Source organism: Cydia fagiglandana, chromosome 1 (assembly GCF_963556715.1).
Source record: "Cydia fagiglandana chromosome 1, ilCydFagi1.1, whole genome shotgun sequence".
Taxonomy (NCBI): Eukaryota; Metazoa; Arthropoda; class Insecta; order Lepidoptera; family Tortricidae; genus Cydia; species Cydia fagiglandana.
Window position 1 is genome coordinate 7,616,968 of NC_085932.1, and position 22,809 is coordinate 7,639,776.

Below are 22,809 nucleotides of genomic sequence, written 5' to 3' on the forward strand. Positions count from 1 at the left end.
GTGCTGCAGAAATGGCTCGTAGGATTAACAATGCGTATGGGGAAGCTACTGCAAAAGAAAATACGGTACGTTATTGGTTCCAACGTTTCCGTTCTGGAAATTTTGACCTACAGAACATAACGAAGAATTAAAAGCAATTGTGGAAGCAGATCCATCGCAAACCACGTCAGAGTTAGCGGCAGGCTTCGGTGTGAGTGATAAAACCATTTTGATTCACTTGAAACAAATTGGAAAAGTGAAAAAACTTGAAAAATGGGTACCGCATGAATTGAGCGACGCAAACAAAGAAACACGCGTCGAGTGTTGCGTTTCACTTCTCAACCGGCACAATAATGAAGGCATTTTGAATCGTATCGTTACTTGTGATGAAAAATGGATCCTGTACGATAACCGGAAACGTTCTTCACAATGGCTGAACCCAGGTGAACCAGCCAAATTCTGCCCGAAACGAAAGTTGACTCAGAAAAAGGTACTGGTAAGTGTCTGGTGGACTAGTGCCGGTGTCATCCATTACAGTTTCTTAAGATCTGGGCAAACAATCACGGCTGATGTGTATTGTCAACAATTGCAAACGATGATGGAAAAGCTAGCCATTAAACAACCCAGACTGGTCAATCGATCTAGCCCACTGCTGCTTCAGGACAATGCTCGACCACATACGGCACGTTTGACGGCCGCAAAACTAAGGGAGCTGCGACTGGAATGTCTTCGACACCCACCGTACTCCCCGGACCTTGCTCCAACTGATTACCATTTTTTTCGGAATTTGGACAACTTCATGCAAGGAAAAAAATTCAATTCTCACGAGGCTGTCCAAACGGCCTTCAAAGATTTTATTGATTCTCGCTCACACACTTTTTTTAGTAAAGGAATCAATGAACTACCTTCGAGATGGCAAAAGTGCATAGATAGCCATGGTACATACTTTGACTAAATAAAAAAATAGTTTCATAAAAAAAAATCGTTTTCATTTCTGCCATATGAAACGCCAATTTCATATGTAAGGACCCAGGGCGTCCCACGGCGATGCCACATGGAGGGAAAGTACCTTAAATATCATAGATAGCATATTTTGCTGAAAGAAGACTTCATTTTATTTTTAAAACTTAGTTAAATTGCATTCATACTTTTTTAATTTTTTTTGAAAAAAAATGTATGGATAAAAATGATCGCGTCATTGGAGGAAAAGTACCTTAATTATTGTAAATGAACATCTGACTGAAAGAAGACATTATTTCGATTTAAAAAAACAAGTTGAATTGCATTTTAAATAATTTCATGGTTAAACCGGGAATCGAACCCGCTACACGAGAAAAAAAAATACCTTGTAGCTTTGTCATACCGATCGAAAGGCTTCAATGTGAGAATTATTTTTTTGGTACAAGGTATTTTTTTTTTCTCGTGTAGCGGGTTCGATTCCCGGTTTAACCATGAAATTATTTAAAATGCAATTCAACTTGTTTTTTTAAATCGAAATAATGTCTTCTTTCAGTAAGATGTTCATTTACAATAATTAACGTACTTTTCCTCCAATGACGCAATAATTTTTTTCCATACATTTTTTAAAAAAGAAAATTAAAAAAGTATGAATGCAATTTAACTAAGTTTTAAAAATAAAATGAAGTCTTCTTTCAGCAAAATATGCTATCTATGATATTTAAGGTACTTTCCCTCCATGTGGCATCGCCGTGGGACGCCCTGTAGTAACGTTAATGATGGGTCAGAATTCTAGTCGTAGCCTGAATTAGTTTGTACATTAAGGGCACGTGTTCAGTAGACCTGTCATCCTCAGCGCATTTTCACATTACCCGATCCGATATCGAATGTCGAATACATCGAGTTATTATAAGCGTAAAGCTGGATTAAAAAGTAAAACAAAATCATTAAAATGTAATATTTTTATATCAGTGACAACCTTGCCACTACAAAGTTCTAAATTGACACATAAATCATTAACTTTTAACTTTACATTCAATGCTCGGATTTACGTGCTAGGGTTGAAACTAGAGATGCCACGAATATTCGGCAACTATTCGGTATTCGGCCTATTCGGCCACTTTGCCGAATATTCGGTATTCGGCCGAATGTTGCCTACTATTCGGCCGAATACCGAATATCTGTGGCACCTACCTAAAAAGAAAAATTACACAAAAAAATTACCAAACCCTAGGTATATTTAATATTTAAAATGTAGTAGTAGTAGTAGTAGTAGTAAACACTTTATTGCACAAAACAAGTACATAACACAGAGAGAATACAATAAATGTGTACAAAGGCGAACTTATCCCGTTAAGGGATCTCTTCCAGCTAACCTAAGAAGCAATGTATTAAGAAATGTAAAATTAAGAAATGTATTCTTGGAAAGTAGCTAAATACGAAGGCACATTTTTGAGCATTTGTTGATTACAAAATATTTATTTTTATCATGGGTCTGATTTGATTGATTCTAACTCCATTTATTAATAAAATTGTGTTCAACATAAAAATATAAATCTAGCAAACGTTGTGCTTTGTTGACGAACAATTTTCATAATAGTTGTGACTCATAATGTTCGCATGTCATGCCGAATATTCGGTCGCCGAATATTCGGTGTCCGGCCGAGAGAGGGGCCGAATATTCGGTATTCGGTATTCGACCAAATTCACTATTCGGGGCATCTCTAGTTGAAACATGCAGATTTTTGCACTTATGTTTTACAAACTCTGTCTCACAAACGGTTAGAATTTTAGAATTATTAACGTGATTAATAAGTGAAAAATAAAGTACCTATACGTAGCCTAAACAATTCCCCGTTTGCACAAAAGTCCCTCGTTCTGTTCCACCTGATATATATTATCAAACAAGGCTCCTTTTGTACAATTTTGGCGAGCCGTGCTATTAATACACCGGAGGTCTTAATCTCAAACGTTCATATAATAATATAAAAATTACAATGCGAATTTTTCTCATTATTCCATGCCTTTGGCTGCCTATCTTCGCTCGCACGAGTGCACGTGTATCACATTTCTGTGCCACCACGCATAGCAACCATGTCTGAAGTTCGAAAACTCATTCAATTAAGTAAAGCTAAGTATTTGCTGTAATCTCGCGCAATAAAGGGATGTCATTAATTATACGAAAAAGTGATGTAGGCTTCCAGTGCCATGGCAGAAAATTAGTAGGTACTAATGTACCTACCTACTAATTTGAACAAGTGAGAAACAAGTAGCGATAAATTAAAAGCACGACCGAAGGAAGTCATAGACTGAAACCGAGAGCTACCTACTACAATTTCCATTTCTCACATGAACTCTTTGATTCGAGTATCTACTCGTAAGCCCAATTACATAGTGCAATACATATACAATAGCAAGCATCAGCTCATAGAATTTAAATGTTAGAGTTAGACCAAGAAAAGCCTGCAGCGATTTTGATAGCCCACGCAGTGCAAACGTTATTTTAAACGTCAAACTTCTATGAAATTATGACGTATAAATAACGCTTGCACTGCGTGGGCTATCAAAATCGATGTAGACTTTTCTTGGTCGAACTTTAGTTATCTATAGCATCATACGTGATTACGATTATGGCGTGATACGTGATTTAGGCAATCGTAAACACAAAAGGATTGCCGGTTCCGGCTTTTTTAGCCAAACGCACTTTAACGTTACGTTTACATATGACGTTACATTGACTCCTTAAAAGCCAAGATCGCAACAAGGCAATGTTTATTTGACGATGCCTATACAAAGGTAATTGTGTAATGAATGCATGAATAATAGAACCTGCATCTTGCATAGGACTATCATCACGTTCCCCACCTTTTTGGGAATCCTTTGCATCTCGGTTTTTGTAATCAAAACTATCAAAAGGTACATTTAAGTACGTACCTGTATTGCATACGTATAGGTACCAATTTAATTAGTGTACCGCATATTAGCAAGACGATACAACTAGTGATGTGCCGTTACCATAAATTACGAGAACAGAGAAATGTACGAGTATAATATAGGTATGAAAATTGCTAAGTATTCCTTCTTTAACTATTTCTACAGAATTGTATTTCATTTAGTGACTATAATATGTACTGAAAATTTCAAAAAGATCGGACAAAAGGAACTATTTTTTACCAAAATTACCGTAAATCACGTATTTCCATGAATGTTCCGGAGTACATTTCTATCAGAATATGTTTTTAACTTTTTTCAATATTATAATTGAAGTCTAGAAGTAAAATATTTATATTACCTATATTATAAGTATTTTACTTCTTTTTTACTAAACTTTAATTTTATTATTTTACTTATATTAAATGAGTTTTAATGGAGAAGTTTCATTTTGGTCACTGCTCTAAAGAATAGCAGATCTGAGTATTTGATAGTAATTTTATTCTGATACCTCCTCGTGTCCCTGAGAAAGCGAATATATCATTTTTGCCGATTGAAGTACGGTACTAAAAAATATTATCAAAATTACGAGTATCAATAATTCCGTATCACTTACTTTGTCAACATTAAGGTGGATGTCTAGGGATGGGATGCCGATTATCAGCCAAAAGATGGCGTCACTGTGCACGAATTGTGGATTTTCACTATTTCTCCTAAAATACAAAGTTTCATAAGATGTGTTTGATATGTGCGAAAACTATAAAAAATACTACATCCAAATCGAGACATGTTCAACTCAACATTGTCTCATTTCGTTATTATCGGAATCCAACTGCAAAATATTGCAATTTCTTGCATTCACGCACACTTACGTACTTAAAGTCACCTTAAAGTCAGTGTCAAATGTCAGCAGATTCGTAATGTTACAGTAAAGTAACCTAGAGGGCGCAGCGGATGAAATGTTTATTGTTGAAAAAAGATTGGAAATTAAATAATAAATTCTTGTTTGAGCAACGATTAAGAATTACAAGGCATTCAGAAGCAACTAATGTTTTCGACCATCAACTGTCATGTGCTCGTGGCACCCGTAGCCTCTATTTTGAAAAAAATCAGATTGTAGCTAAGATACATGGTTCAAACCCCGACAATGCCAATTTTTTTTTATTTTATAATTTTTGCATTCTCTTTTGAATTATTTTAAGCGTATGTTATTCTTCGAAACTAAACTTACGTGAGTAAAACATTTTCAGTAATTTGATTATTTTTTAATAATATTATGGGAAGATATATAAAATGTAGGCGCGAAGGGACATCGTTCATAGAACATTTGGATTTCGCGCCTTTTTTTACTGACAAGTTTTGCTTGACCAGGTATAAAATAAAAGTTTCCAAAATTTTATTGAAATGATATACATATAATGATATACATGAAATAATCAAATACAACACATTTACTTAAAATAACTTTTAAAATAAGGCATATAAAATTACCAAAAAGATGAAATAAAATAAATACAAAAAGAAATGAGTCTTTGTTCGTGGTTTGAACCCTGTCATGCTGTTCAACTTGTTAGACTTATACTCAATAGCTAAAAGCCACTAGACCATTTGACCATAGTAGACCCGGGCGAAAAATGCCTTCTTATTTAAGTAACCCATTACTGTCAAAAATATCAAGTTTGAATTGATTTGAAATATAGTTTTTCATTGTCGACTTATTGACATCCAAACGTTGCGAGCATGTTGTACTTTAAACCATTTGGCAACGTCGCACGCGGGGAAATCTTCTGAAAATGTATGTTCTTTTATATTTTGATATTTATGGATATATGAGGATTCTTCTACTTATGTTGCAAATTGATTAAATTATCGAGAGACAAGAACAAGAAATATGATTCGGTTAAATTGTGTTCTAATGTATAGGGAAGACAAACTAATTATAGCCAGCCTTTTATGAATATAGTATGATACCTTAGGGTATGGTGCTTTACGCACACTAGCGTCCCTTCCCCTCCCCCTGACGCAACCCCCCCTTTTTGCATGAAATATGTCCCGGTTCACAGTTTTTTACATTTTTTGAGGAAAGTATATATTTTAGGAAAAAAAGTGTCAATGAAAGAAATAATCCTTAATAAATTCTTAATAAAAAAGGTCATATTCATTTTTTTATATGATGCACCTAATTCATGTATTAGCTTGTCAAAATTCGAAATAACATAGTTTTTACTTAGGATTCGAAACTCATTTATTATACACAGTGTAACACGAGGAACTCGAATAATTTTGACAGCGTATTCCTGAACATATTTAGAGACAAAAATGTCCTATAAACTTTTTGAAATTCGCCTAGTTTCAGAGTTAACACCAATTAAAAAAAATACATGTTTCTCTTGTTACATAGTTCAAAACGCCTTTTTGATGGCGATGTTGCTACTATGGGATTTAGTCTAAATATCCTTATTGATATGTCAAAAAGTGACAAGTAACACTTTTTTTGACAAGCTAATACATGAATTAGGTGCATCATATAAAAAAATGAATATGACCTTTTTTTATTAAGAATTTATTAAGGATTATTTCTTTCATTGACACTTTTTTCCTAAAATGTATACTTTCCTCAAAAAATGTAAAAAACTGTGAACCGGGACATATTTCATGCAAAAAGGGGGGGTTGCGTCAGGGGGAGGGGAAGGGACGCTAGTGTGCGTAAAGCACCATACCCAAAGGTATCATACTACATTCATAAAAGGCTGGCTATAATTAGTTTTTCAAAAAGCACAATTTGACCGAATATATGAAAGAGGGTCATTGTTGTTGTAAAAGGTGTGCAGGAAATGATACGTTTCTGCACTAGAGCAGTTTAGGTTCCAATTCCAAGTACGATTTTATTATTCTTTTTACAATAAGCAATTGAAATTTGGGTATAAATGGATTTGTTATACAATTTCCATTCTGATATTTGACTCCCCATTCCATAAATAACGATACTTTTGGCCAAATTATTAATTGAAAATACCTACTCTCAAAAATACCTAATAAAAATGTATTTAAAAAAACACATGCATTTTACTTTCCTCGTATGCGAAATGAAAAGTAGAGTGTTTTAACTCGGGTGAAAGGCAGCATTTTTGAAAAAAACCAGGCAAGTGCGAGTCGGACTCGCGCACGAAGGGTTCCGTACCATAATGCAAAAAAAAACAAAAAAAAAGCAAAAAAAAAACGGTCACCCATCCAAGTACTGACCACTCCCGACGTTGCTTAACTTTGGTCAAAAATCACGTTTGTTGTATGGGAGCCCCATTTAAATCTTTATTTTATTCTGTTTTTAGTATTTGTTGTTATAGCGGCAACAAAAATACATCATCTGTGAAAATTTCAACTGTCTAGCTATCACGGTTCGTGAGATACAGCCTGGTGACAGACAGACGGACAGACGGACGGACAGCGAAGTCTTAGTAATAGGGTCCCGTTTTACCCTTTGGGTACGGAACCCTAAAAATATCATCTACTAATGTTATTGTTATGCACAAGCAGAAGATATTATAGAATCTTGTTTATTTACAAGAAGATGACATGTTTCTCCACATATCTATATATTTTTGAGAAAAATATAGCCAGGTATTTTAGTTTAAAAATCATTATTACAATAAATATAGGCTTTTCCATAGAACATTTATATTTCTACCGAAACGAAAGCAGAATTCACAAGGGTTTTCGGTGGACGACCGTAACGCGAATGATTGTTTGGATTTGGACTGACCTTTCTATAAATATATAAATGTATTTTATTGTGTAATAATCATAATAATTATTAAGTTATATTAAATCTGGGAATGAAATTATATCAGAAAGGAGATTCTTAAATGAGTAGGTATACTCGTAACATGCTTTGTGCATTAAATATACCTCCCTCTATTGAGTGAAAATAAAACAAAATACACAGGTAATCTGTGTTGCGGTTTTAAAGTGCCATCTGTTACACCTTTGAATAATTAAAAATGATTGCTTGTCAAATGAAGTCGCCATGTTAGAATTACACCGATACTATAAGCATCACTCACACAAACAAGCAATGAGGCAAAATTTTACCAATATTCAAAGGCTTTTTTCTTAATAATTTTAATCAAAATCTAGTATTTTTTTACGTTAAGCGAAGACAGAAATATATATACTACCCAAACATTACATATACAAGCGAAGAAACCCTATATAATAGGAGCTAGGGTGCCAAGAAAGTTTGTATGAAAATCGAGCAAGGAGAACCACCTTAACATCGTTCTCCTAATTTAAGAATTTTTGAAGAATCAGAATCGTGAACTACGGCTGCTATTGACTTGTTGTCTGCCGGTTGACCTTCATTAAATTCTACTTTAATGTCAACAATATGTCACCTCTTTGAATAAACGACAATTTTCAGTCGCAAACCAAATTTGTCAGAAGGAAAAGGCAACGAATTATAAAAAGAAGGTCGGTGTCCCATACAAATTATTGTAGGGGTTCCGTAGCCAAATTAGCAAAAACTGAACCCTTATAATTTCATCATGTCAGTCAGTATGTCAGCTCATTTTTTTTTTTTATAGTAAACATCAACTCATTCCGATAAAAGGATTACTTTTAATCGCGGGGAAACACCGTTTATTGATTCGATTTTCAAACTATAAAGAATTGGGTTTTTGAACGCTTTCATCATGTTTCTGTTAAGGCCCATTTACATGGTGCGAGTTTCTCGCACGTTTTGGGGCGAGAAATCGTATGACATTATCGTATGCAATAATCGTCAGGCGATTATCGAATAAAAATGTTTACACTCATACGAGAAATAAAAACTCGCCTACGATTATGTCATGCGATACTCGAATGGCGATTATCGCCAGGCGAAATAGTTTACATGGGGAGCTGCGTTCTAGGGAGATATTTGCATACGATTTCTCGACTCGTCTAAACTGGTTCTCGTATGACATTTTTTCACGTACGTGCGAGCAAAGGCGAGGCGATTATCGCTCCTTCTAGTACCATATCGTACGTTTAGTTTACATAATACTATATTTTTCCTCGTGCTACGATAATCGAGCGTTCGAGGCGAGAAAATCGCACCATGTAAATGGGCCTTTAATGTTGCCAACCACAATCAAAAATCAACTTCTATGTATTTCTCATAAATCGATGATCAATGTTTCCCCGAGACTCAAAGTAAACCTAGTTTACGATTTTTAAAAATACTGTTAGGATTACTAAGATTTTTTTTTGTTTTAATGAATACTTTCATTATAAAGTTTTTCGAAATGATCGGTTGCAATAAATGTTTTTATTTCCTTATTATTTTTTAATTAGGTAAATAGACTCAGCCCAACTAACATTAGGCGCTAAATTTAAGGGTTAGAAGAGATTTATATAAGCGCCTATTTACTCTTTAGGTGTTGTTAGTACTCTAAAAATAGGAGTTATAGCCGGCTATAACCCCGTTTTAACCCCGGATTGGGCACAAATTTTATCACCATAAGATTTATAACAGTGCTACAGTAGGGTTAGCGGATAAAAAAAGAGACATAAGAGCGGTATAGTGGAGCTACAATAGTGTTAATTAATTCTTTAGGAGCTAGATGGGTTGCATATAGGTGACTACAAACTGTTGTAGTAGAAGAGCGCTAAAGTAGTGTTGTAATAGCGTTGATTAAGTACTTACGATTTAAAAGGGTGCCAAATAAGCGAATACTAACTATTTGAGTAGTAGTGTAGGGCCATATAGATGATACTTTCAGCTTTAGATGGTATATTAGCATTTTAAGTCAATATTTGTAACACTCAAGAAGGTAATTGCACATTTTTTCCTTAACCCTATCTGCTTTGGTAGCAGATGTTTCCATTTTGTATTATTATTCGTAAGCTTGCTCTGTGACAGCTTGAAGTGAAATGTAATGGCGGATAATTAAAAGCAAATAATTATTTTAGTTCACTGATGCAGGAGTTATCTGCGGATTTATGATGGCGAAATTAATTACACTGCCAAAAACTATATGTATTACTAACAAAATTTTAATGGGCCTCTGATCCTTTGCATATTTATCTGAATATAATATTTTTTTATTTGTGGTCCACCGTATTTAATTTTCGAAAAATTACTCAATATACGTGAAGTCCGGTTTTAAATATAACAATACTAACATTAGGTCAATATTGAGTAAAAGTATCGATTTTTATGAAGTATTTTACGTTCTAATTAATAGTTTTTGTTTTGCTTATTGATTCATCGGTCATCTTAACATGGCGCTATATTAGGCTTAGGTTCTAAGTTAGACTCTAATAACAGTAAAAGATGTACTAAGGTATTGAATAACGCTCGTCTGCGACTACATGATCGATAATGGTGACTGATAACTTCTCTTTTCGACTGTAAGTGATACAAGAGAGTTAAGTAGCGATTATGATACACGGAGCTATAAAAGACTTTTTATCGCCTGTTTAGAACCTTAAGTGAAAATTGCAGCTGCTTATTACTCATCTAGATATTAAGGTGGTAGAATTCACTTTGAGCTATAACACTAGCTGCTTAAGATGCATTATAGCGGCCAAAACGGCTACTGTGGATCTTAAAGCTATACATGGACCTCTTAAAGACCTTGATGTCACCAGAGCCTGTAAGCTTAGAATATGTAGCTATTCTACAGCCGTTCTATGTCTTTAGGTGATAAAATAAGTGCTAAGTGTCGCTTAATTGTTTGTTGGGAGGTGCCACAAAATTTTTTTATGGATTAAGTCGTATCGTATCAAAGTACGGAATCGTAATAAATCCGAACTAAGATTGTGTTTTTTTTTAAATCCAGACCACCCACCTATAAGTAAGTACCTAAGTAAGTACCTAAAATAAATTTAAAATTAAATTATAAGTTAAATTTCTTATAAGATTTCTTATAAAAGCAAAATTCACAATGAAAAGCTGGAATTGAAAACCAAATACTAAATTCAAATACCTACTTAGCATTTCCTTCGAAAACATTTATAACTTGTTATAAAAATAATTGAAGACATCATTTAAAAATTTAAAAACACACTACTACTTAACTATTTTTAATTAGGTAAATAGATAACACTGTACTTACATCAGAAACAAAACATATTGTCAAACTCACCCATTCTGCTTCAATTAAACTCCATCATTCCAAATAGAACTGTGTTCTCTGCTACAAACACACACCACACAGATGGCTGCTAACTAATTTGCATCCAATTTTGTTCAGAGCACTGCGCACTTTTTCTCGTTGGAAAAGTTCGTGAAAGTTTTGCGAGTAGCGGAGCGTGGGTGCGGCGTGAGGCCGGCGTGCGCGACTCGAGGCTCCGTGCCGACTGAGCCCGCAGCCCCACACGCCCACCCGGCCCTCCCTCCTGTTGCCTGCTACCCTCCGCACACGGAACTTCAGACGCTAATAAAAACTTATACCCACAAAAAGTACCCGCTGCCCCATATCGGAACGTGTTATCTCGCACAATTTCAACCACAACAATCGCTAAACTTTTGTTAACATATTTACGTGAGGTAAGTGCAGTTGATGTTTAAGGAATTATTTGTAGTTTTCTTTTTCAGATAAACATAACCGTTGCAAAAGCAGTTCACAATTAAATTGGCTCACTGCACTGAGAAAATGAAATGGCTAGAAATAAATAAGTTTTTGCTGTCTACAACCGAGTGACTTGTCTCGGAGGGAGCCTACAAAGTTTGTTGTTAAAATCAAAGAAGTCAACTTGGTTAGGTAACGTAAGTTGGTAAAGTTACGCAATTAAATTTATTAAAAGTAAATAACACGCGTTTCTATTGACTAAGACTCTTATTTGAAAAAAAAAAGTACTTGGTTAAAACAACCAAGAACGTTTAGCAATAATTGCTTGTTTGTCAATTACAGAGCTTTTATTTCGCATTTTAAATAAGTCTTGGTTGAATTCAACTAAATGAATTTTAACGAAGCCAAATTGGTACTTTGCTAGAGCTTTTTTTTTCCGTGTGCAAAATTGGCTAACACTGTGTTGGACTTATTTATTAATATGTTTTTATAATTAACAAACTTCAAAATATCGACGGAGAATGTTTTCAATCTTCGGGTTCTTTGTTTTTTTTGTTCTCGTTGTTCCCCGATTCCTGAGTTGGCTGGGCCGATTCGGAAAATTATTGTACAAAATTTGATAATAAGCATCATAGAGATATTAAAGTCATTATTTTTAAATTTTAGGTACTTATCACACCTTTTGTGACTTTGATACTACATATACTGTAAATTGTAACTCGTGCAAGTGGTGCATATGTTCTCGAAAAGCACCGTTTGGCAAACTGGAATTGCTGATGAAGAAACATTTAAACCGTATTAGTGGTTTTTATCATTTTGTTTAAAAAAAATTACGAGTATACTTAAGTTGTATACCTAATATGTACATAACAATTCGGATTTGATTTGTAATTTTTACAGTTTGATAGTAGTTTTCTCGCGTCCCTGTGGTAAAAACATAGGTTTACTCGGTCAAATACATTTTGTTCAACTCTCTTGCAAAGCTCAAGATTCCGCTTTTCAAATCACATGCTATGTTCGTAGTTCAATTTTGGAATCATTCGCTTGCTTGGGTATCAATATTAACACGAGTGGTTAAACAACATTGCACCCATGTAAAAAATATACGGCTCTAGAAAAATAGTAACATTTTAGTCTTCTTGGAAAATGTAATACAGAAAATTTGTAATATTCATTACACAACTGTTTAAATGACCTACACGCTCACGCTCGTAATGATTATTTGCATTGTTTATGTAGTCAATTAACTGTAGAAAATTGGGAGTATTTTTGACAGTAAAATAGAGGTTGCCGTTTCAGATACGGAGGCCCGTTTCCTAACCTAGATTTACCTGGCTTTTATAATCTTGATTTTAAGCTTAATTTTTAAATGTTTTCTGAGAACACGTTTCAGTTGGAAGCTAGGAAGATACTTTCAAATCATAGAGTTTTAAACCACGGGGACGCTCACGCGATTCTAAATAAGTAGGATATATAGTGATTGTTATTAAATAAATTAATAGTGATTTATAATGCCCCGGGGTGTTTTAGCGCCACTATGGATTCTGCATCACGTTTTGGGCGAGAGGGTGCGTTATCGACTTTCTGTATCCGATTGGGAATTTGTGATTGAGTGCGTTTCTCTATCGAGATCAGTTGGTTTGCGTGGTGGCGTTAGATATTTAGTTTATTTTGCAGATAATTACGTCGGCTAAAGTCGCAAACCTCGTAACTCCATTACAAGGAAATTAGTAATTCCTACCTTAGCCAGCAATACCCAAAGTTGCAAACCTCGGAACTCCATTACAAGGAAATTAGTAATTGCTAATACCATACCCAACAATACCTAAAGTCGCATACCTCGTAACTGCATGACAAGAAAATTTTGCTACCTTATACAATAATACCTACCTTGAGCCGATATATACAATATTATTATTGTACTGATATTTTGTCAGAAGAAATCCCACATTAAAATATTATGAATGCAAAAGCATTTTCGAAATATTTTTATTGTTTTCATCAAAATGAATTGTGTAAAAAAATATGTGGAGGTTAAAAATAGGTAGGTGTGTAATAAAATGTTAGGCGAGTGTAGAATTTTGTGGGTGGGTATGCGATTATCGAGTTGTAGACGAATAGAGCAAGTTCTTAACGAGTAAATATTTTATATTATGTATACAAATAAATACAAATAATATTAAAATTAACGTAAGCATATCCACATCACGATTATGCGGTGCCATGACTACAGCGAACGCTTGCAAAATGGCACTCCAGTTTATAATAAATAACTGAAAATATTGCGCCCCTAAAGTATTATGACACAAATTGTCGATTCAATTATAATAATGGGCTCAATAGTTCCGCACTCTGCCCCGCTATCGACGTGCTCGGAGCTCGTCCATTTACTCGCATACGATGTTCTGCATATAAATAAGCCCCCAATTAAGTCGCTGGCCTTTGAGCGCCACCGAATATGTCAAATAGAAAACGTTATATAAACACCGTCTTTATGGACTGGTTAGATCATTTTTCCAAAATCATAATTTACCTGTAGCATAATTTCTATTCGCATTTTTTCCTATTCTTAATTTACACCAGACGCATTATTTCCTAACATGATTTTTCCATTTGCATATTTTCCCATTAGACAATTTAGCCACTCACAAATATTTCTTACGGCGTTTATCTCATCACCTATTCACCTATTATAAAAAATATGTACTTGTACTTAGGACGTATAGGACGTATTTTATATAACAAAATGATAAGATAATATATAAGTGCACATTAATGTTTATTTATTAGAAGCTGGAAAAAAAATGCAATAATATTATGCATATTTGGTTTAGTTTATAATTAGTTATGCCGTGTTTTTTCTTCAATATTCTTATTGGTACCTATACAATTATGTGTTTAATAAAAGTACTAGATATGTTTAATTACTATTACAGAACATATTCCTATTAATTTCGAAACTTGAGGCAATTACCTAAATAAAATTAATAAAAAAAACGCTGTTGGTTAACCAAAAGATTACTTTTAAATAAATTAGTTTAATCTTTATACAAATTTAAGATTGTACGTTGCAAGGGTTATTAAAGTAAAGTGTAGGTAGGTAATGGAAAGCTTGAACTAGCGATTTTCATAAGTACGTAGTTCAATTAGCAAGATAATGCCGGTTAAATATGAAAGATACATGCGTCTTATTCTAAATAATCCTTCTTAAGCATGAAACCTACAAAATTAACAAGATTCTGCTCTCGGCGGCGCAGCGTGGGCGCCGCGCGCCGCCCGCCGGGCGCGCGCTAATCCGTGATCGCTCCCCCGAAAATTGTAATTAGTAAGCATTTATACTATGCTAATGATGTAATCAGTTTCCTAAACTATTAACGCCACGTATTTTATTAAATTATAAATTTCATTAATGTATTTGCATTACCCCTATTGACTGAATATGATACACTTATACACGATGATTTTTAATCGTAACTAGTGGGTCTGAGAGCTGTAGACCTCGCGTTAAGTTTATAAAATTGAAAAGTGAAAAATACTTAGTTCGTTGAGTCGTTATTACAGGGCACTCACAATGGTCTGAAGCGCCATAGACGCAAAAATGATGCTAAAGTCCTTTATGCCAATTTACGCATTTTGAAATTACCAAAAACTTGATTGACCAAAAAAATCTATTTAATCGTAGAATCTGGTCACATAATTTCACGAGAATCGCTAGAAGAGAACATGCGGACGGAGACCCTCGATGACGCTTCGATGAAGAAACGGAGACCTCTGCTGACGCTTCGGTCAATTACTTTTTATGCCGATGTTTCAGCAAATAAATCATTATCATTAATTAATTCACACCTTCTTTTCTTTTTGCCTAAGTACCTAATTAATACGATTACTAGTATATTAAGCTCAATGCTTTGTCATGTATTCCCATTATTGTTATCCACTACGCTTCACGCTCCTTATGAGCTTCATTTGTGTTATTTAAATATAAGTACTTGACTATTAGAACTAATAAATTCAAAAGTAAATCTACATATGTCAGTATTTTGCCCAAGGAAGTGGAAATTACAGGCGGAGCCACGGGCACACCTAGCTAATAATAATACAGTCCGTTCTGAGATATTAGAATTAAGTATAAAATAGTAGTACTATTATTCACTAATGTATTCATGTAGGTACATACTTACATATGTATATTTCGGCATGGCGGATTGCAGTTTATCGCAAAATGGTAAATAATATGAATTGAAATATTCCACCAATTCGTTTCGAAAGCCTTCATAAGTTTATTAAAATCATCAGCATCGCTTGTTTCAAAAAGCAATCAGCAGATGAATTAGCGGAACCATTAAAACATAAAGCGATCAAGCAATAAAATTAACTCAAATATTTATACAACAAATATAACAATGTGAAATAAATGTATGAGCTCATTTCCGAGACGGGCGATATATGGCCCCTCGTTCGATCAAGTTTTTATCATGACAAAGGCAATTCCCATCAAAATGCACGAATTTGGGGCTTGAAGCGTGAAGCTGGCCACCGCCGTGCACACTGCACACAGTGCAGGTCATGCATACACTCGCCACATCGCCGCTCTACCCCAATAATTGCATTTTAAAATATATTCCTAGGTTATGTTACATAACATGTTTCCGTCGCCTCGCCTAAACTTAAGTAAGGTACAGTGAGTTCAGCCAGCTTGAAAAACCGTAGCACTTGTTAAAATAATACGGTTGCCAAAAAATATGAATAACAATCTTGAGTACCTATTCTTGAGGCCTTTCCCTAGTAACTTAATCGATACGAAATCTGACTAAACAAATTTCACTCGATAAAAAAGTTGCGAACGTCTAAAACGCATCAATAACGTAGGTAACTATTTTTGCACAAAAACTAACTAATATGATAAAAATAACAATGATATCCGCGATCTGATTGGAGAAGGACCTAATTCACTGCACCTTAAACGTTAAAATAATTCACGAATGATAAAAACTTTGCCATTATTACTTTATTTGTGTCTATATTTTAAATTACATATTTAACTAGCTGTTGCCCGCGACTTCGTTCGCGTGGAATCTTATCTTCAACATTTTACATCTTTTGTACTATAATTTTCATATCCAAGCAATTTTGAAATTAAGTATCTTTCTTTTTTAGCAAGTTGTATGAAGTTTTAAGTCAAGTGAACTTTGATGTTGGTTGCTGAAATTACTTTTCTTGTATTCTCATAATAGCATTTTTTTGTAATCGGCTATTATGTCTTTCTAAGAAGTTTCAAAGCATTTGTAATGGATTCAAACTTTGAACCCCATTTTAACCCTGTTAGGGGATGCATTTTACAAATCGCTGAAATCACTTTTATTGTCTTCTAATAATATCCCCAAATACAAAGATTCAAATCCCGCGCTCGAAAAATGTATGATATCCATACAAACTTTCAACCCCGTTTTCACCACCATAGGGGATGAATTTTCAAAAACGCTGAAATTAGTTTTCTTGTATTTTAATTTAATACATTTTTACAAAGTTTCAAGTTCCTAGCTTCAAATAATATTTGCACCTGAAGACGAACTTTCATCCCCTTTTTAACCCCCTTAGGGATTGAATTTCCAAAAACGTTGCAATCACTTTTTTTGTAATCGGCTATTATGCCTTTCTAAGAAGTTTCAAAGCATTTGTAATGGATTAAAATTTTCAACCCCTTTTTAACCCTGTTAGGGGATGAATTTTACAATACGCTGAAATCACTTTTCCTGTCTTCTAATAATATCCCTAAATACAAAGATTCAAGTCCACCACTCGAAAAAATTTTTGATATCCATACAAACTTTCAACCCCTTTTTAACCACCTTAGGGGATGAATTTTCAAAAACGCTGAAATTAGTTTTCTTGTATTTTAATAATATATCTTTTTACGAAGATTTAAATTCCTAGCTTAAAAGAAAACTTTAACCCCATACAAACTTTCATCCCCTTTTTAACCCCCTTAGGGGATGAATTTTGAAAAATCCTTACTTAGTGGACCCCAAGACCTTATAAGGAATCTAGTTACCAAATTTGGATTTTCTAGTCCCAGCGGTTTGGGCTGTGCGTTGATTTAAGTCAGTCAGTCAGTCAGTCAGGTCTTTCACGTTTATATATATAGACTAGCTGTTGCCCGCGACTTCGTCCGCGTGGAATCTTATCTTCAACATTTTACATCTTTAGTAGGTACCTATAATTTTCATATCCAAGCAATGTTGAAATTAAGTACTTTTCTTTTTTAGCAAGTTGTATGAAGTTTTAAGTCAAGTGGATTTTGATGTTGGTTGCTGAAATTACTTTTCTTGTATTCTCATAATAGGTACTTACCTATGCCCTTATACAAAGATTCAAGTTCCGCATTCCGCACTCACAAAATATCTGATCTCCATACAAACTTTCAACGCCTTTCTCACCACCTTGGGGGATGATTTTCAAAAATGCTTGAATTAGTTTTCATGTTTATTAATTTATTACCTTTTTTTCCAAAAAGTTAAAGTTCCTAGCTTAAAATTAAATTTACACCCCAAGACGAATTTTCATCCCCTTAGGGATTGAATTTCCAAAAACGTTGCAATTACTTTTTTTTTGTAATCGGCTATTATGTCTTTCTAAGAAGTTTCAAAGCATTTGTAATGGATTCAAACTTTGAACCCCATTTTAACCATGTTAGGGGATGAATTGTACAAAACGCTGAAATTACTTTTATTGTCTTCTAATAATATACCTAAATACAAAGATTCAAGTCCCGCGCTCGAAAAAATGTTTGATATACATACAAACTTTCATCCCCTTTTTAAGGGGTTTCATCCCCTTAGGGGTTGAATTTCCAAGAACGTTGCAATTACTTTTTTTTTGTAATCGGCTATTATGCCTTTCTAAGAATTTTCAAAGCATTTGTAATGGATTTAAACTTTCAACCCCTTTTTAACCCTGTTAGGGGATGAATTTTAAAAAACGCTGAAGTTGCTTTTCCTGTCTTCTAAGAATATCCCTAAATACAAAGATTCAAGTCCCACACTCGAAAAAATGTTTGATATCCATACAAACTTTCAACCCCTTTTTCACCACCTTACGGGTTGAATTTTCAAAAATGCTGAAATTAGTTTTCTTGTATTTTGATAATATATCTTTTAACGAAGTTTCAAATTCGTCGCTGAAAAGAAAACTTTAACCCCATACAAACTTTCATCCCCTTTTTTAACCCTGTTAGGGGATGAATTGTACAAAACGCTGAAATTACTTTTATTGTCTTCTAATAATGTACTTAAATACAAAGATTCAAGTTCCGCGCTCGAAAAAATGTTTGATATCCATACAAATTTTCAACCCCTTTTTCACTACCTTAGGGGTTGAATTTTCAAAAATGCTGAAATTAGTTTTCTTGTATTTTGATAATATATCTTTTAACGAAGTTTCAAATTCGTAGCTGAAAAGAAAACTTTAACCCCATACAAACTTTCATCTCCTTTTTAACCCTGTTAGGGGATGAATTTTACAAAACGCTGAAATTACTTTTATTGTTTTCTAATAATATCCCCAAATACAAAGATTCAAGTCCCGCGCTCGAAAATTTTTTTGATATCCATACAAACTTTCAACCCCTTTTTCACCACCTTGGGGATGAATTTTCTAAAACGCTGAAATTAGTTTTCTTGTAGTTGAATTTGATACTTTTTTACAAAGTTTCAAGTTCCTAACTTAAAATAAAATTTGCACCCGAAGACGAACTTTCATCCCCTTTTTAACCCCCTTAGGGGTAGAATTTCCAAAAACGTTGCAATCACTTTTTTTCTAATTGGCTATTATGCCTTTCTACGAAGTTTCAAAGCATTTGTAATGGATTAAAATTTTCAACCCCTTTTTAACCCTGTTAGGGGATGAATTTTACAAAACGCTGAAATTACTTTTCCTTTCTTCTAATAATAACCCTAAATACAAAGATTCAAGTCCACCACTTGAATTTTTTTTTTATATTCATACAAACTTTCAACCCCTTTTTCACCACCTTAGGGGATGAATTTTCAAAAACGCTGAAATTAGTTTTCTTGTATTTTATTAATATATCTTTTTACGAAGTTTCAAATTCCTAGCTTAAAAGAAAACTTTAACCCCATACAAACTTTCATCCTTAGGGGATGAATTTTGAAAAATCCTTTCTTAGTGGATCCCTAGACCTTATAAGGAATCTAGTTGCCAAATTTGGACTTTCTAGTCCCAGTGGTTTGGGCTGTGCGTTGATTTAAGTCAGTCAGTCAGTCAGTCAGTCAGTCAGTCAGGTCTTTCACGTTTATATATATAGATTACTGCACCTGCACGAATAGAAATATGTTCGTTAAAATTATCTTAGTTTTCTTAAGTAAGTATATAATATAGTCCGTTTTTAAATGACATTCCTATATAGGTATATGCTACCAGTAAAATTAAAGGTTAAGACTTTCCATATTTTTAGGACCTACGTCTTTTCAGGCCTCAAAGTTTAACTAAAAGTAGGTAATTCGTTTCCTTCCTGTCTATGCCGGCCAGCTTTTAAACACGCTAATAATTTAAAACTTTTTCCTTTGACATGGTATACGTATACCTATGGTACCTATATAATATATCAGGTTCAGTGTTAAACTTTTGATGTAACTCAACGCCAAACTACCTAGAAGTAAATAGAACTTTCCAGATACGATTAAAGAATATTATTATAGCTGGTCAAGCAAATCTTGTCAGTAGAAAAAGGCGCGAAATTCAAAATTTCTAGGGGACGATATCCTTTCACGCCTACATTTTTCAAATTTGCCGCCTTTTTCTACTGACAAGATCTGCTTGACCAAATATAAGAATCATGGCGCTAAATTTTTTGCAACTTAGGATTAAGTTCAGAATTAGATCTGGATTAGATAATGTATGATATAGTTCTTAACTTATTATTAACATCAGTACATAGTCTAATAAAACATGGTCTTCTCTTCCCAGAGTGACACAAGCCTACGTCACAATAACATTGCCACTTTGTATAGCGCTATTGCATACTATTATATAGCGCTGTCGCATGATGACGTAGGCTTGTGTCAGTCACCTGGTCGGAAGAGAGTACCAGGCGGAGTATATTGTTATACCATATGCATCAGTATATGATGCCTGATAACGCCAATAAATCACCCATTCACTTTCATGTGGGGTAATCGCAACAAACTCCCACAGATCCTTGCATGCAACTTTCCATAAAATTGGCATTAAAATGATGTGTGAGGGTGGGAGGTGTAATAATAATAGCGGAGCACAGCCGTCGCGTGCGGCGCGCGCGCCGGCCGGCGCACGGGCCGCGGCGCGGCCAGGTGAACGCACACCATCTGCTGGCCGGGTCCAACAGCCGTGCGCATATTGTCCTATTGCACTGGAAGGGCTTTAAATTATATTCGCAGTACCCTTGCTGTCTTACATTGGTAGATAACCAGCTCCAATTTGCTAACTATGCATGTTTTTTGATAAATCAAGACCAAATGGCGACAGGCCTACAGTACGTATGAGGTTCTGTGGACTCTGTGGTTAGAAGATGTAGCTTTAGCTTGTATCTGTTGACTACGCACACAGGACTTGCAAAAACTATCAAATCTCTCAGCTCCACACTTTCATGACTCATACTTTTTATAATATTTAAGAATAAATTAAATTTTAAAATATTTACAGGTCCCTCAAGTATTTTAAGTCGAAAATCGCTCGACATGTTCACTCCATATCGAGAAGCGTCATCGGGAGCACGCGTTGGCGGACCGACGCAGACTCACAGTGAGAGTTTATTATTATCTATGGCGGCAACGTAACAAAAAGTCTGCACTAAGTAAAAAAGGTATTACTTACCTATGTAAAGATACCTATTTGTGACGTCCCACGGTCAAAGGTACCTTATGGCGGGTATGGAGTTATGCATACCCCCGTAATCTACAATAAATAAGCTATCGATAACACAAAAGATCAACCTCCTAGGTTGCGTAGTTACAGAGATATGATTTTTTGAAAATAATGTTGTGAAATGAGCAACTTTACGATAGAGAAGTTTTAAGTTTAGCCGCCTAAAAAACTATGTTCCTGAAGTAAGTTACATAGTTGACTACAAATAATAATACCTTATATATCTGAGATTTAAAAAATATTGCGACTTGTTCTGTAATGCAAATAGAAACTTTGATATCGACTGATTTATGTGTATACTAACCAATCTCTTGAAAATAAAGTTTTATTTCATTTTCACGATTGATTGCAATGAGCTCTCAAGATTTAAATTTTATCTATTAGAAAACGACACTGACAGACAGTTTAAGCAAAAAACAATACCGATTTAGAGGTTAAAATGTATTTTCTGACTTTTTCATATAAAATCACAAAATTGAATATTTTTACTTTTAATGTGACACACAATCAATTTTTCTGAGCACATATGAAAGAAATTCTGTCATTCAAATGAAATAAATCCTAAAACCCCAACTAAATACAATATTTAACCCCTTATGCCACTTTAAACTTACATAACAATAACAGTATTTGCTCCATACATTTACGAAAAGGTACCTTATGGAAATAAATCTAATAATACATCACTACAAAACATCAATCACATTACAGTTTATCTTTTATGAATAGAAAATATTAATTTACATTAAACTGCCACAAATTTAATTAGTTCTTCGTCATAATAATCTTAAAACAGACCAATAATTTGTATGTAATGAAAAGGTACCTTGTGGTTAAGTTACATGATGGAGCCATGATGATGATGGAACAGTTAGGATAAACTAATAATATTTTGGGGTAAAGATGGTATAAATAGTCTATTTCTTATCAATAATATATTTTGGTTGCCATTGAAGATAAGCGACATTGAGGTTCAATGACCTCAGATATTCCATAAGGTAATGCGTCGGGTATTGGCATTTTTCAGCAAACCAATGGCTGATTTACTGCATGCGACCAAACCAAATGAAGATTATTGTAGTTAAGAAAGACTTGACGAGAGTAACTTTGGTATAATAGCAGGCTACTTGGATTTGTGATGTCGGTCGATGTACGGTTATAATATTTGCTAGGCGCCCCAACCAGAACTGAAATTATCAAATTAGATTTGCAGAATGCTAATACAGTTCTCTACCAAACTTCTTTTCCCGTATTGACTAGTTTTTTTGGAAATTTTCAATATTTTTTCCATAAGGTACCTTTTCACTAAACTTTGAAACGACATTACTAGGCTTATAACTAACTTATAACAAAAATAAAAACAGGTAAACACGCGTTACGCATTAAGGTTTCAGATCACACAATAAAAAAAGATTGAGCATTTTTTCACCTCTTTACAAAACATTTCATATCTCCGAAACTAGAAACC

The 22,809-nt window shown here is 34.3% G+C and overlaps 2 protein-coding genes across 2 annotated transcripts in view; both read right to left on the reverse strand.

The window, feature by feature from the left end:
* Window positions 1-11,306, reverse strand: part of LOC134663483 (uncharacterized) — a 110,724-nt gene extending 99,418 nt beyond the window's left edge. The window contains exon 1 of the mRNA XM_063519856.1: window positions 10,995-11,306. The gene's annotated coding sequence lies outside the window, so the exon portion shown is untranslated. The remainder of the gene's footprint in view (window positions 1-10,994) is intronic.
* LOC134663473 (E3 ubiquitin-protein ligase TRIM9) overlaps window positions 6,245-22,809 on the reverse strand; it is a 287,295-nt gene continuing 270,730 nt past the window's right edge. Inside the window, exon 11 of the mRNA XM_063519847.1 lies at window positions 6,245-6,254. The gene's annotated coding sequence lies outside the window, so the exon portion shown is untranslated. The remainder of the gene's footprint in view (window positions 6,255-22,809) is intronic.